This window comes from Limulus polyphemus, unplaced genomic scaffold (genome assembly GCF_000517525.1).
Source record: "Limulus polyphemus unplaced genomic scaffold, Limulus_polyphemus-2.1.2 Scaffold425, whole genome shotgun sequence".
NCBI lineage: Eukaryota > Metazoa > Arthropoda > Merostomata > Xiphosura > Limulidae > Limulus > Limulus polyphemus.
In genome coordinates, this window is record NW_013666035.1 from 475,714 (window position 1) to 489,494 (window position 13,781).

At 33.8% G+C, this 13,781-nt stretch overlaps 1 long non-coding RNA gene across 1 annotated transcript in view; it reads right to left on the reverse strand.

Annotated features, from left to right (window-relative positions):
• Positions 1–580: 580 nt before the first annotated feature.
• The window catches only part of LOC111085496, a 40,857-nt gene continuing 27,656 nt past the window's right edge, over positions 581–13,781 (reverse strand). The window contains exons 2-4 of the long non-coding RNA XR_002610331.1: positions 9,120–9,808; positions 7,080–7,211; positions 581–1,417 (exon numbers count right to left, since the gene is read on the reverse strand). This is a non-coding gene — a long non-coding RNA (uncharacterized LOC111085496). The remainder of the gene's footprint in view (positions 1,418–7,079; positions 7,212–9,119; positions 9,809–13,781) is intronic.

The window sequence follows — 13,781 nt, forward strand, 5'->3', positions numbered from 1 at the left end:
AGATATTATTAGATTAACAGCGAGGATATCCAACTGATGAAACAAGGCATTCAAATCTTTACAAGTAATTAAATGGTTATACCAATGGTTAGATCAAGTTTTAGTTTTGCTCTAAGTACAGAGAATTTTTTTAACCGGAAGTTATTATTACATATTCATCTTAAAGGTTTTTATCAGACTTCACCAAGGAAATCTAATTATTAACCAGCGAAGAAGATCAAAAACTCACAAGCTACTATAAAAGTGCATTGAATTTGTTAACAATCTTCTCAAATTAATCACAAACCTCCATCTAAATCTGCTTTTGTTTCGGGTGTAGCCTAGTGGTTAGCGTGCCGGACTGCGGATCAAAGAGTTTAAGGTTCGAGATGAGATGCCGCTCCACTCTTTCAACTGGGGGTGCGTGATCAGAGTGGCAGTCAATCCCGTCATTTGGTCCAAAGAAATGGACTTTGTTCTTGTTGAGGCAGGAGCTGCTGCTTTGCTGCCTACCGTCTGTTCTGTAATTCAAAATTAGGGACGAATATACCGTAGCTCTTGTGGTATTTGACTATGTTCTTTAGTCCACGTGCATGTAAATTGGCTGAAAATTCTAGTTCCACTTCAAACCTTGTTTTAAACATATATAATGCGTTTTTATTTTATTTTAACTGCCGTGTATTTCCGATGAAATAATTATGATATTATTTTATTCATCGGTGGGAATATTTTGGACTACTTTATTGTATTAGTGGAACTTTCCGGATAATGTGAAGACATATGTGTCATATGTCTTTCTTATACACGTTTGAAATACACACTTAGTTAGTTGCTCTTAAGCCATTAAGTATTATGATATTAATATATTTTACTTTTAACTTTTATTTTCTTTGAGCGATTACAGTGATAAATACTGTTTAAAGGAATGTAAGAATACAAACACACCATGGATAAGCTTAAGTAAGTTCAGGTACTTATCTTGTCGGACCCTAAGTAGTCAACTGTACTAATACAAATACATTCTAAACTTTAAGTGCAAACTAAACAATAAACGTAAAGGATTATCTAATCTGTTTTCTGAGAATAGGGACTAAAGTAACGATCACGAAACTAGTGTTGTCTTTTTTTTTTATAATGGCCTAACTGTCACTACTCGCTTCAAGAGTTTCAGAAGAATCCCAGGATCAAATGAAATGCTTATTTCCACCAACCATCACTGCCCCCCCCCCGAAATGTGTGAAAGTTCGACAAAAACAAAATCTATTAAATTTTGTCCCTGTAGAAATTGTTCTATCGATTTCAACTTCTACTTGAGATATTGAAGTGATGAGATTTTTTCTTTATTTTTGCCCCTAAATCCAATGTCTGATGGGCTTTGAAATTACTTTTCTTTCACGAGATTTCACAAGCTTCCCATTTATTTTCACCTTTGCCAGTCCTGTTCATCATGGAGAGAGAAAAAAGCTACAGTTATTCAGTTATTGAATGATTTGAATGGTTATACAATGTGAACACTTGTAAATTAAATATTACATTTAATAATATACTTTGTGGGAAAAATATAATTATATTTTAGGGAGAGGACGCCGAAAAATATTTTATTCTTAACAGATTTTAAATTATTCACACTTTTATACAACATATATAAGTGCTGTATAAGCATTAATTAATCATGTTTTTTCAAACATCCACAAAAAAAAACTTCAATGCAAAAAGGTTTTAACATAAGTGAAATATTTTAGTAATAAAAATTTTAAAATGAAAAACAAAGTGTACGAAAATCAAACAATTTCAGTAAGCTTTAAAGATTAATGAAATTAAAAAGTTTGTAATGGGAAATTTGAAAAAGTTAGATATTTTCATTACTGAACATAATTTAAAAAATTCAACATCAAAAAAGTTATTTGTTTGTTTGCTTGTTGTTAAGCGCAAAACTGCACAATGACTATCTTAGATGTGCGCACAATATATATATATTGAAAATTCGTTTTTTAGCGACAAAGAAGTTAAGATCAATGAAAACTTTTGATTATAAAATATTGCAAATATTACGAAAACGTTTTCCATGAATTTGGAATTAACATGTTTTCCAATAATTAACAACAAGGGATAAATTTCTTTATGGAAAATGTTTTTGAGAGGAGAATCAGTATTAAGCATTAATAAGTTTTGAAATTGAACAAAACAAATTTGATCAATCGACAGTTTAAGATTAACTTAAGGAAACCAAAAACTAAAAAAAAACAAGAAATTGTTTGTATAATTAACAGTTTTCAAGTTCAACACTAATTTCATTTTAGTGACAAAGTTTCAAAATTAATATAAAATTTGTTCAATAATCACTAGCTATTCATTTACAAAAGCTAATTCAATTAATGGAAAGTTTAATTTATGCTAAAACTATACCTTGCAGCAAAAACTGAATTAGAGCCAAAAAAACTTTGAAAACCACGGAGTTTAATGATTAATAAGGATTTCCATAAATATATGAGATCTGAAAACATTTCGACAAAAACAAACCTGAAGGTAAACAAATCATAATTTTCTACGTTGATATTTTTATTACTGTATATATAACATAATTATCTTTCTATGATTTAAGGTATTTTAGTAATTTTGAAAACAAGGATTAATTTTCCTCACTGAATATTGTTACTTATCATTTTCGTAGGAATTGTTTTAAGCATTAATAAATTTCAAAATTTAAGAAAAACTAACAATAATTTGTTTCCATAGATAACAGTTTCTTTTAAGGAAAATCTAAAATATGAAGGAAAAAACAGCTTGCATTAATCAAGATCCCCCGTGGGTCAGCGGACTTAAAACATTTAAATCCGTGGTTCGGTGAACAGAGCGCAGATAGCTTATGGTGTAGTTTTGCGCGAACACAAACAAACGTACAAACAAATAGAAGAATTAATCAACAAGTCGAAGAGCGTCAAAACCAATTCTAGGAGTGGAGATGAAGAAGACAACATTCCACAGTCAGAAATTACAAGATTTTGAAGGGTCGAGTTTCTTTAATTGACATCTGATTAAGAAGATTGGGATGTAACAAAAGTTTTAATTCCTATGATTGCACTAGCTTTCATTAAGCCAAATCTCTATGTTAGACTTTCCGCGGTTATGGCGATAAACTTTTGAAAGAGTAACTTCATTAGATTTAAAGTTGAATTCATCTCGCTGATTCATATTTAAGGACAATAAACCAAAGTTTTTAGATTTAAAAATTAAATCAAATTGGGATTCATGTAATTCACACATACTTGTTTGTATGTAGCTCGCCCTTCTGGTAATATCTGAAAATGCTACAATTTTACAGAAGTATACCCTTGTGGTTTTAGTTGTTCAAGTTGTTATGAAAGTGCTTGAAATTTTAGAAAATTGTTTCCTCCTTTCAAAGCCTGGAGACAATGTTATCGTGACTACGGTGCCAATACACGTACTACTATAATTACTCTCGATCTTCCAATAAAACTTTCTCAATTAAACGCATGACCTCCTGTCTGTATTATCTCCCCTTCACAGCGGCAGCGATGTGATATATACTTCAAAGTGCCTTTAGCTACTTGTAGGAAGGTAAAATTTTAAATTGATCTCAGATTATTCCAGAGTGTTCACTTTCATCCCATCTCCAAGCCAGGCAAGATCGTCGTCGGTAAAACTGTTGTGTTCTCGTGTAATACAATCCTTCTTTGCGTTTCATCCAGTTCTACGCTTTCCCTGCTTGCTAAAGCCCACTGGGCCTCGTTGGAAAACTTCTCTTCGTCGCACCAAGTAATTAATTGTAGGCGAGGGTTCCTCTGGGATAAGTAGCTTAGCCTTGTGGAAAATTGAATACCGATTAGCGGCAGAATCAGCTCCCGTTATTTTTTTACGCAAAATGGCTTGTGTTAATGTGATGGCTAGTGATTAGATTAGGTCGGGTCTGTGACAAGTTTTTCATGCTAAAAGACACGGATTTGTTCTGATAGACTTATTCCTTGAAAAATATAGACTGATACAAGAACAATAAGAATCAAGATAACGTAATAACTAGTGTCGTTTGCATGAACACCTTCTGTCAGAAAAAGTTCTTATAAAAAGTATTTTTGACAATTTATATCATCATTTAATTATTATGAATAAAATTAGCGACGAACTGTAAAAAAGCTTTGTTATGAATGGACACACACACACACACTGTGTTATTTCTCAACACAAAATGCATTACCCAAACATAGACTTGTGTGAACTCTAACACAATTCATTTTTGTAGTGATGTATACACACAAAAGTTTGTTTGTTTTAAAACAAAAATAACATCTTATTTTCATTTCAAAGGTTTATTTATTTAAATACATTGTTATGTTGTGTTTTATAATGGGTATGTATGTTGTATATAGTTAAAGATTGTGCATCGTCAATTTGTGTTGTTTTGTTACCACGCAGTGATTGTGTTGTGGCCATTAAAACACCAGATTTGTGTTCCACAAAATATAAGTCGCGCTGTTTTTAACACAATTAGCCTATTGGTTATCGTGTCAGGATACAGATCGGAAAGTTTAAAACTCGAGCAGCGATATGTCGTATGTAACTGAACACGCTTTGCACTTTCAACTGTGTGGCTTTGTGCTAATTAATCCCGCTTTTCCAGTAATTCTAAATTATAGACAGCTATGCTTGAGTAAGGTGTCCTTCAGGTTCAAATTATCAAATACTACGCCCCCAGTGGTATAGTGGCATGCCTGTGGAATTACAACGCTAGAAACCGTGTTTAGTCCATTGTGTAGCTTTGTGCTTAATTACAAACAAACCAAATACTAAAAATTTCTTATTCCACAAAAAATAGTCATTCTTAATAATTTTGTTATTTCGAGTAAGACTATTTTCTTTTATGTTCTTTGTTGTTATTTCTTTCCCTTGAACGAACTTAATAAGGAGAGAACGTGAATATTTCACAAATTTATATTTTTCTCAAGTCGTAGCCGTTAAAAGAATTTGTTCTCTCTAGAAAAAAACAACTAAAGACATTGGTATATCAATTAGAGTCGAACTAAAGTATTAACAGTTTTGCTAAATTAAACACATGATAAAAAGCCTCCAATGTTTCAAGTGTTACACTACATGCTCTTCAGCATTTCTCGTTAATTCAACAAATGGTTAGGGTTACCGGCCTATGAATTCGACGATTCTATTCCACGTTTCATTTCCTTAAGTCTTCCGGTGGAAAAGCGGTAAGTTTATGGACTTACAACGTTAAAATATAGGGTTCGATTCAATGCGGTGGACACATCAAATAGTCCAAAGTGGCTTTGCTCTAAAACAAAGATAAAAATCATATCCTCAAAAGCACGCTCCACACTGTAGGGTCATCTACGCGCTATAACAGTGATTCTCAAATCCCACTACAAAGGGTTGAGTGCGTTATACTAAAACAAATTTCACTATCCAAATCAGCAACTCACGTGACAATTACATCCAACATAAAGTTGTGGTAGAACAGAAAGTATCAGAACTACAGTTTAACGTTGCTTGACGTTTCGTATAAGGTAATGATGCAACTGAAATTGGTCGCTTTTGGGAATGGTAAATAAATGCCCTTTCGGACGCAAAATATTCATACACTCAGGTCATAAAGATGTTTTCTAATCGCGGATTTGAAGTTTCCAATACAGGGAATATCCCTTGTTAATAATGACATTGGAAAGCAAAACAACGTGGATCAACTTGGCAAACCATAACCATTCGGGAAGAGACTTGCAAAATGTCATACCTCGCAGTGGTTAGCAAAGTGTGACGTCTTGTAAACGGTGAGATTCCACGATCACAAAAGTCAGAGACAAATATACCGTCCACGTTTTCCTTGCAAGAGCACACAATATAATCGCGAAGGATTTCCTTCTTGAAAGGTGAAATAAGTCATATGTACAAGTTGCTTCTTGACATATCTGTCCAACTGTCACATATTCCAGGAAGTTATAGAATGAACGGAGTAGCCTATTCTTGCTATTCCATAAGAAACTATACCGGTCAGGTCGCCTATTGGTTTCTTACGATCGAACTGTTGACACGGGTGCTGAGAAACAGTTATCCTCATAAACTAGATGGATAATGATAAACATTCAGGAAGGAATGGTGTGCTATGGACAGGACAGTCTTACGACGGAACTTTTGCAATGAAAAATACGCTGCGTGGCTAATGTCAGTATGCAATGTTGTCATATAGAATATGATCTATAATGGACTATAATGACGTGGTGAGGTTTCAAAATCGTTTTTGTATAACGTATCTAACATCTCTATTCGGTCAAATAAGAGAAACCCAAAACAAAACATTTGGCAGAGAGTGCTAGTAGATCCATGCTTCCTTCAAATCTCTCAGTTCAAAATTAGGAACAGCTATGCACAGATAGCTATTAATAACTTTTGGGGCAAAAATTATTTTCTGAAATATCCCCTAATCTGTAGTAGTAGTAGTAGTTGTTGTTGTTGTTGTTTTGCATAAGATCCAACACTTTTACTTTGTCTGTTGTATCCTAGCCGGCCTCATGAGCCCTGGTACTAGTCGAAAGGCCTCGTCAGCACCGAATATGTCGGATATAGTGTCGTTGACACTGTGGGTACTTGACCCGCTCTATGAAATATAGCTTGCTGGTTCGCCAGTTCTACTGAATGATAATAAACATAATTCAAATAGATAATTAGTGCTAAAACACAATAAAAACACAAATTTTGTTATTAATCCTTAATGCAATTTTGACTCGTAACTGACATAAATAAAACTGATAACAATCCCGATTCACTTATTTAATCTAGTTCATACCATAACAATTGTTGTTCATGCAAGTGATAACATAAATAGAATCTATGTGGTATCTCAGCCGGCCTTATGACCATTGACATTGGACAAAAGGCCTGGTTCGCACTAGATATGGAAACTATAGCGTAAATGATGTATTACTAACAGATTCGTCTTTTACTCTGAATTTTTCAAAAATAGTATTTTTCCGTGACTTTCAGTTTTACAATATTATCCTCCCGTGGCTTTAAACTCTGATACTGTGCTCCCACCGTGACTATCACGAGATTTTGATATTAATTTTACTACTATACCTTACCTTTCTGGAATATTTCATAGCAACAGCTTGGCATCAACTTGTATTCAAGTGATTAGTTTAAAAGCGAACAAAGTAACACATACGATCCTCCATCCAAGAGTTAAAAAGGATACACACATACCTATATAAAACCTGCAATGAAATCAGTCAAGTTAACTTCTTTTCAACTTATAGAACACGAATATTTTACATGAAGTTACATTGTTTAAAAGATCGACATTTTTTTTAAAAAACATATCGGAAATCTTTTAACTAGACGCGAAATCAGTAAGGCTGCTCTTCTAGGATACGCTCACATTTATCGCCATATCACACTTATTGCAAACTATGTGCAAAACACTCAGTTAACATCCCACCTCCCATCAACATCTATCATCCCAGAGCTGTTCGAATCTCTTTATATTTGTGTAAAAATCAGTAGAAATTCAATAATTAGTTCAGCCAGCTATAAAGGAAAAAATCAAAAGCATATTGTGTTCTTTAGGTTAAGATGCAATGGGTTGAATAAAGGGCGGAGATCTCGGAATGCTGAAACATTCCTATGTGTATCCAAGCTGATCTTTTATCTCTAGACATGCATAGGAACTTGCGGAATTTTAATGACGATTTGCCATTATTTGCGAAGAGGAGTCGGCATAGTAGCATTTTTCTTTTTACAGTTTGGGAACTAAAAATCCATGATTTTTCAATTTTGTTTCTCAGAAGTTCCCCCCAAGATCTAGAATGATCAGCTACAATTAGTCGTTCTAAGGATTGAATGGGCCACAACGAAGAAACGGAAACTCTCTCTCTTCCTACATGGACAAATCCTTAAGCTCATCAATCGCTTCTGAGAAACATAATTTTAACACTCCTTGATACAAAGAGACTGCCGGTTTGAATGTTTGCACAAAAAATAAATTGTTATATGTTCGGACAAAGGTAATGGCTCATAAGTAATATATATATGGTCATAATCGTTATTTTTTCATTTATTTAAAATGTCTTAAAGCGTAAACAATCGTGTCTAGATTCTCTTGAAAAGACACATGGTTCAATTAAATCTTCTATCCAGTCTTTCGTCTTCTGTACCTGATCTTGTGGACATGATACTTTTTTCCCGAAATAAATATTTAAAATAAATAGTACAACAAGTGATTAGTTGCTTGATTGCTGTTTTGGATATTTACGTAAAGCTACACAAGGATATTATGCGCTAGCCGATCCTAATTTTTAACTGACAGACAAGAGGGACGGTAAACTAATCAATAATACCCACCGCCGCCAACTTTTGGACTCTAATTTAAAAAAATTGTACTTGGCCATCAATCTTATAACGTACTCGCGGTATCAAAGTACAGAACTCGATTTTGCGGCAACGGGATGCAAACCTTGGACACTCGCATTGACAGTCCGATCTTTAGCACCAGGGAATTTTAAATCAAAAATCAGGTGATTACTTTCAACGATTTATCAATCAAACGACGATTTTTAGCTTTGTGATATTACAAAAATAAGGAACAATTTAGCAAGACTTGTTCATAAAGCATAACATTAAACCAGCAAAATCCATGTTAAAATAACAAGAAAATACTAATCGATTTATGAGTATTTTAATTAGATAAATATCACAGTTAACGAACAGAACTACTGTGAATGAGCAAAATTTAACAAATAATAATGATCAAGTAATAAAATATAATGTTGGGCTTCAAATAGTTGACAAGATAGAACCGACAAATTCAAACACAGTTCACCCGTCTCCTAAACGTTTCAATGTCTTTTTTTTTGTTACTATGTTGAAAAAGAATCATTTGTGTGTCTAGTGTTATCTATTTACAAGCAAAGGTTAGTTTTTCAGGAAATGTTTCATGTTTATTGTTTAATGTAATAGTGTGTTTATAGTGTACTTAACTTTTCTTCAACTGTAAGTAAGTTGTGTATAATACACTGAAAACTGTGACATCGCTAGCCCCCGGTCGTAGCTAGGCTGCTCCTAATAAGTTGCACTATTTGTTACTGAGCCAGGATGACGGAAGATATGAACCATTAAAACCTTACCTACGGACTACTTGCGGACACAGCACGTGAGGATTGACCATGATGTAAGTGGTTGTCACTTTCAAAGATCTGTACTGTTTTCAGTATTCTAATTCGTGAAATCTAGATTGATAAAGAAACTGCTCTACGGATGAAAATAATCTCTATTGTAAGCTTAATGCGAGTCAAGTTTCCTTCGTTGATAAACAACACGCTATAACCAACATCCCAATACAGTAATAGTACACCAAACTCAAGTCAAGTATATATGTATACTCAAAACGCATACGATCTTTATAAACTTTTCATTACAGAATAGTACAAAACTAAGAAATTACCTAGATAACGAAAACATCTTGCCTCTCATACTTTGATATAATTCGTTCTGGGGAAGAGGTAAGGAGTAGTATCGATTTAATTACATTATGACTACTATACCAAAACATCACTAGAACGAAGAGATTAACTGGATCTCTGGAGGTATCAGACAACTGCGGTTCCCAGTAGTCAGGCTGTCACATCTCCAGTAACTATGACTGGCATGAGATGACCGAGCTTGTGACCTTCGGCTTGCTGGTTGACAGCAGTAAGAGTTGATTCTGTAACGTCAACCAGAGCTAGTTTTCTATCAGTGCTCGATCAAGCCACATCTCACAGAGCAAGTAGAGATCTTTTCTTTTACGATAGAGAAGAATGTATCGCTTGGAAGTCTATATAAGCGTAAGAGATAACGAAATGAAATTATTAGGTTTAGCCATCAGAGGCATCTCAAGGTGTTACTTTGGTTTGAACATAAAATGAGTGCTTAGATATCATACGAAGTAAAATAGAACCATGTTTAAATCAAAGAAACGAATCAACTATCACAATAATCAAGCAAAAATACTTTCTTCTTTGATTGGAGAGCATAACATAAAAGTTTTTTGCCTGTTTTCTTTTCAAAAATATCTATCAGCTGTAATGTTTTGGAATCAAATTTTCCGAATCCTTTTTTTTTATGTTTAACACGTTAATAAGTTTAAATTTCTGGTATTACGCAACTTTGTGTACCATTTACTAATTTAGTTCTAGTTTTTTATCTTATTTTCAACAAAAAATTGTAGCACTAGTACAATGGCAGTGTTTATGACTTAGGTAAATCCAAGTAAAATAAAAACTTGCAAACAAAAGAGTATTTATACTCATATCTACAAAATATACCAATTTTTACATGTTATTGTACTGATGATTTTGAATTTTCATACAAAGCTATACAAAGGCTGTTTCCGCATAGCTATCCATAATTTTGAACTTATTGGCTAGATAGTGGGATTTGGTCGTCTATCACCTAGCGCACCTACAGCCCCAGAACGTCGAGCGCGCTTTGCGGCAGCAGGACATGAACCATGGTTCCTCGAATTCAGAGTCCGAGCACCCTAATCATTAGGCCACGCGCATTTAATTCAACTGATATAAGTGGCTTTTATTGATTTATATTTTATATCTGCAATATGTGACATTTTTCAACAAGTTTCTATTTGATTTTGTCTCCCCCATTTGGGACAGCGTAAGTTTACAGAGTTACAAAACCGGGGTTCGATTCCCCGCGGTGGCCACAGCAGATGGCTCAATGTGGGTTTGTTCTAAAACAAACAGCAAATAAATGTATTTTGAATTTCGAGGTTTTTAAATGAGCGAAGAATTAACTTACTCACATTATACAGTCTTGGCCAAAATATCTGCATATTTTATAACAAATAAAATCATTATTATTAAGATGGAATACAAATATAGTTAACGCTATAAAACTGAGAAATGCATGTGATATTAAATATCTACATATGTAATTTGTATAATGAGACAGGTTCTGTGGACATCATGAACAATTAATTAGAATAACAAATAATTTTATCAGATCCCTATCACAACAAAACCTTACCAAAACATATATAATGACAAAATATAACATCAAAGTAGTATAAATAGCGTCTGTAACCTTATATCAGGTTCATATTAAACATTCAGTACTTGGTTGGTCCTCCTCGTACTCTAATAACCTCTGCAAGGGGACATGACATGCTGTCGATGATGTTATTGATGTAATCCACAATGATTTCATCTCAACTTGTCACTAGAAGGCGCTGCAACTCATCTGCAATAGCTGGTTTAGGGTCGTGGTGAGCAATTTTTCGGCTCAACTCTGCTCAACACTTCCCAATGGGATTACAATCTGCAGACTTTGCTGGCCATGTCAGTCTTGTAACGTCCTCCTGGTCGAGATAATCCTGTACAATACAACACTGTTAGCAGTAGCATTATCATCCTGGAACACAAAGTTATTACCAAACCTTTCTCTTAGACATGGCAGAAGTACTGTCTCCATGTGATGTTTGTAGGAGGGGCCATTGACGTTTCTCTGAAAGATATGAAGAGTAGTTTTTCAACCATGATGAATACCTGCCCAAACATGTACTGCACCACCTCATGTGTGTTCTCTGTAGGAAAGACAGTCTTCCCTCATCTGTTCTCCAGTTTTGTCCAAGTAACACGGTGACGGTGGTGAATTCTCGTTAATATTGGATACCCTGGAATGAATGTTTCATGCCATTCCTGTCGTAAGGTGTTGTAAGACTTCTTTCGATCTTGACATGTTAACCTGATCAAAACACGGTCACCTCGGTAGTTTTTCGGCGTCTACCAATAGACTTTCCTGGAACAACGTTTCCTGTAGTCCAGGATTCTGGATACAGTACACTGGGGATACCCTACTGTTCTGGCAATGTCTGTTTGCTTCATACCATTTCTGGACAGTCGAACAATTTTTACAGATGAACAATGTAGAACAGTATGCAAACATTTTGGCCAAGACTTTAGAGTACATCAAAGAACACATTTTATTGACCGGATCTTGGTTTTACAATTCTTAAATCCTATTATTATTTGTTTTTAAAAGATATTATCTATATTGATATATTCTTAAGTATACTTATTATTATTATTATCTTATCATTTTTATGTGAGACCAATTTTGTGGTTTCCGAAATTATACTTGAAGAGTGAAATATAAAACTTCCAACACCGGTATGAAATAATATCTTACAGCCTATATTAATTAATAAGTTGAACGATTTAGATTTTTTCATTGGAATAATTAGTCCCTAGAGGTACCATAAACAGAAAAAAAAGCCATAAATTAAAAAGAAAAGAAATACATTACAATATTATATAGCTATAAGTTTGGATACTTTTAAGCCTAAAGAGATAGATTCTGTTCCGAACTTACAACACTAAAATCCGGGGTTCGATTCTTCAGGGTGGACACAGTAGATCACCCAATGTGGCTTTGCTCTAAAAACAAACATATTCTGTTTGTGAGAGTCAGTTATTTTTTTTTTATTTTTTATATATCCTTGTATAACATAATATAATAGGTTATTACTGTTACAGTAAAGTCCTCGATGGTTTAACCCATGACACGATGTAAATAAATTGTGTCATGTGTTAAACCATCGAGGACAATGTATATTCTAATATATGTGGGCGTTTCAATCAGGGATTTATTAATACAACTCATTAAAAGACTTAAGAACAGTAATAGGCGTTGCAGCTTATTGAAATGCGTGAGTGAAAAAGACCAAACAAAAAATTCTAGTCTTTCTATTATCACGCCGAAAAAAAAAAGCTTTATATTATATAGACGATTATGATTGTAATTATTCAAGGCATGATACAAGTAATATCAGAAACTTTGACAGAAACTGTCTGGTATTTATGAGAAAATAAGAAAAACCAAACAATTCTTCTAAGTAGCAGGTTTTACCTTCAAAATACCGCTTGTAAACTGTTAGAGAGAAAATAATCGTTGTTTTTCAAGCATATATCTTTCTTTTGCCGTTACAGATTAAAACTTAGATTACAGATTGTTTACATTTATCTAGAACTACAGGCAAATTATAAAAGACTTCTATAACCACTCTGCCCCAGATCATTAGTTAGATACCCTCGCTGCATGTAAATTACATAAGTCTACCTTATCAGCTTCCTTACCCCCCCCCTCCTTCAAGTTTTATACATATCCTCGAAATTAGTTCAAGACGCGTCAAGCTTTTCCATTGAGTTTCATAGCTATATAACTAATTATGTATATTAGGGGATTACGGCCGATATTTTCTCTAACGACGAAGATATCCAGCTAATGAAACATTGCAGTCTGATCTTTAGAAGTAAGAACGTTATTCATTTAATTAGTTATCCTCATTACCGAGTTTGATTTCAGCTGTGATCTATGTAGATAACTTTCTTTGATATTAGATACTTCCATCAGTCGGTGTAAGATCGTTCCTTCAGGTAAGACAACTCATTGCAGCATAAAACAAATCTGCTCAGCCATAGTTTTGCATTGTTTAATATCATTGCAGGTTATCATAATTTTTATGAAATTGTTTTATTTGTTCTATTCTAAATCTTTAATTTACTTAGTTTTCTCCTTGTATTAAATCACTTTTAGGCTAAACGCTATATTTTTTAATGAATGTTAGATAACATAGTGTATCAAACCAATTATTTAAAACAGCATTTACACTTTGTTCATCGTTCTATAAGTTTGATAAGTTTGCTGTTTCATGTCATTAGGATAAGTTTGCTGTTTAATGTCATTAGGATAAGTTTGCTGTTTAATGTCATTAGGATAAGTTTGCTGTTTAA